This window comes from Chrysochloris asiatica, unplaced genomic scaffold, assembly GCF_000296735.1.
Source record: "Chrysochloris asiatica unplaced genomic scaffold, ChrAsi1.0 scaffold00048, whole genome shotgun sequence".
Lineage (NCBI taxonomy): Eukaryota > Metazoa > Chordata > Mammalia > Afrosoricida > Chrysochloridae > Chrysochloris > Chrysochloris asiatica.
In genome coordinates this window covers 5,627,608-5,630,938 of record NW_006408566.1, presented here as the reverse complement: position 1 = coordinate 5,630,938, position 3,331 = coordinate 5,627,608, and the positions used below count along the sequence as shown (strand labels likewise).

Genomic DNA, 3,331 nt, shown 5'->3' with positions numbered 1-3,331 from the left:
TTACTTTCTTCAAAAATGCTTTAGATGTCTGACACATAACTACCACTGTATTTAGAAACCTTTAAACAGAGCCATGGAATCTGGAACAGCTCCCGCAGCCAAGCTTCATAGGTGCAAGACATAACTGCTAGCCGCATCTCACTGAAAATCAGCTCCATCCAATTGCACTGACAGCTGCCGCCAAATGTAAGCCAGTAGCAGGGGCTCACATTGGCTAAGTAAGCCAACTCACATACCTGAGAAGGACTAGTTAAGACAAGTCACTTCACTGCTTTGTCTAATTAACCTTAATAGTTTTAGGCCTACCTACCAAGAGAGTGAGGACAACTTGTTGTTAAGTGCCATCAAGTTCCAATTCATAGCATTCCTGTATAGGATTTCCTAGAAGTGGCTGGTGAGCTTGAATGACTTTGCAGTCAGTCCAGCGCATTAACCCACAGTGACACACCAGGACTCTTAGAGGGGTCTGTAAATTTATTGTCCTTAACTCACTCCATACTCTTCCTTAGGTGATCTCATCCCCTGCCCTCCTTTTCTGATTACTTCTAAATCTGTCTTCAACCCTGATGTTTCCGCTGAGGACTAAACTTGTCTCATGTGAATGTCCCACCAACACCCAAACTTAACATGTCCAGGACTGATGTTTTCACCTACACTCTGACAACATGGTCTCTTCTCCTCCTTCTAGTGGCTGCCTTCTGATGATCCCTATCTCAGTGAATGACACTCCATCTACCCAACTGTCTAAACAAAATTGGCTCTTGATGTTTCCCTCCCACAGTCCATCTTTCATAAAGTCTTATCAGTTCAACTTTCTAAATATCTCTGGAATTATCTTCTCTCCATTCCTGCTGCCCTAGCCTAGTTCAGCCTGTGATTATCTTTTGCCTGAATCATTGCAACAGCCTCCAAACTGGTTTTCTTACTTCTACTTCTGCACCCTCTAATCCATAACCCACAACAAGAAGGTTCTAAAAGTGCAAGTCTAATCATGCCGTTCTTTCTCTGCTTCAATATTTAAATAGCTCACTGCACAGAGAAGAAAACTGCAGCTTCTTAATCTGGCCCTCCAGGTCCTCTGTGAGATGGCTGAGCTTACATCGCCAATCTCACCACTCCCTCACTTTCATCCTATGTTCTGGTCCAGTGGCTCTCAACCCTGGCTGCATATTAAAGTCACCTGGAAAGCTTCTAAAACAAACTCAAGGCTGGGCTCCATCCCAGACCAATTAAATCAGAACCTCTGGCAGTAGACCCATAGCAGACTGCTCCTCTCTTCTTACAAAGCACCAGCCTCTCTTTCATCTTGTATCTTTTGACATGCTTTTGGATTTGCCTGAAAACACTTTCCTTTAACCTTTCTTCCCCTCCTGACACCTGGTGAACTCATTGATCCTTTAAGTTTCAACTGAGGCATCGTGTTGACCTCCAAGGAACCCTAGATAAGCCTGGGCCTCACATCTGGGTTAAGTTTCCTCCTTCAAGTGTTCCCAGATAGATCACCCTCTACAGTTCCCTTTCCCAAGGTAGCACTTGGCACATGTTATTGTACTTATCTGCACACTCAGCTAGACTTTAAGTTCTGTTAGGGCAGGGACTGAGCTTGCCTTGCTCACCACTGTATCCACAGTGTCCAGCACCTCAGTACATTTCTGGAAATAATTAGTTAATTTCTTAAAGTCACCCTGGTGAGCCCAGACTTGCCATCCACTTGTAACAACATTGCTGCTGTTGTTGTTAAGTGCCATAGAGTTAGTTCTGACTCATAGTGGTTCTGTATGGGACTTCTGAGGCTTTAAAACATTGTGAGAGCAGAAAGCCTCATCTTTTCCTGCAGAGCAGCTGGTGGGCTCAAACCGCTGGTCTTGTGGTTTGAAGTCCAGTGCTTATTCTATGGACCCATCCCATTCACAATAGGGGTCACATCCATTTCTGAACTTCTTTATTCATTCATTCATAAATTTTTTAAACAAACATTTGAAAATCTATTTTGTGTTGTTGTTGCTGTTGAGTTAGTACCTAACTCATGGCAACTCCACGGACGATGGAATTGAACAATTTTGCATAAGCTTTTTGCATTGGTGTTTTCCCATCTTTTCATGCCGTCATAATGGTGCACATGAACATCCTGGCCAATGTTATTAAGAATATCAATAATGCTGAGAAGAAAGGTAAACACTAGGTTCTTATCAGGCTATGCTCGACTGGTTTCTAACAGTGATGGTGAAGCATGGTTACTTTAGTGAATTGGAAATCATCGATGATCACAGAGCTGGGAAAATTGTGAACCCCACAGGCAGGTTAAACAATCATGAAGTGATCAGCCCTAGATTTGACATGCAACTCAAAGACCTAGAAAAGCGGCAGAACAATTTACTCCTGTCCCGTCAGCTTGGTTTCATTGTACTGAAGACCCAAGCTGGTACCATGAAGAAGCAAGACAAAAATGCACAGAAGGGAAAATCCTGGGATTATTTTTCTAGGAATGCAATACACATAAACAAATAAAATGCATCAATGAAAAAAATTTTTGCATTGTCTGGTTTTTGAAAATAGTTCACCAGACCTACCTTTCTGGTCTGCATCTGTTCAGTATTATAGCAACATGCAAGTCTCACTGACAAGTGGGTGCTGGCTGTCCCTGAAGTGCATTAACTGGGAATCGAACCCAGGCACTCCACATGGAAGGTGAGAATTCTATCACTGAAGAACTACTGTCCCTCTATTATATGAAAGGTATGGTTTAACCTGAAATAAATTTAAACTCCTAAATGAGAAATCCTCCACATTGGGAGCTTAGATATATCTGAGGATAAGCAAGGAAAGGGTCTTAAGATTTTAGTTTGCCTGGGTTGAAGCACCATAGGCTGTAGACCCAAGCAGCTTCCTCTGTTTGTGTTCAGTCTACCCTCTTCCTTACAGGGAACGAGGCCAGGAATTATTTATTACCATTTCCGAGGATTGCCTCTCCGGATGCTTGAGACCTTGAATAAGAAAGACTAACAAATTTAAGGGCTTATTGTAAATTCTGAGTTAATGGCCCCCCAAATGCAGAAACTGGTTTCTTGAGTACTTATTAAGGTGAAAATTCAGGCTAACATCACTCAACCAAGTTCACTCTGGGGAACTCTGTCTACCTTGACAGTTATATAAGTCCACTGTGGACAACCAAATCTCTAAGCCTATAGACTGGAAAACAAGGTTTCCAAGGACCTGGAAAGTTATCATCTCTTTTTCTACCTACACTGAGATGGTTCTACTCAGTAAGAACTTGGTACCACTATCAAGAAGACCTGGTGAGATCTCAACTGAACTATGTTGTTGTTGTTGT

General features: G+C 42.4%; 1 pseudogene; it reads left to right on the top strand.

Annotated features, from left to right (window-relative positions):
* The first annotated feature begins 2,110 nt into the window (after positions 1–2,110).
* Positions 2,111–2,483, top strand: LOC102827395 (annotated as a pseudogene).
* The last annotated feature ends 848 nt before the right edge of the window (positions 2,484–3,331 follow it).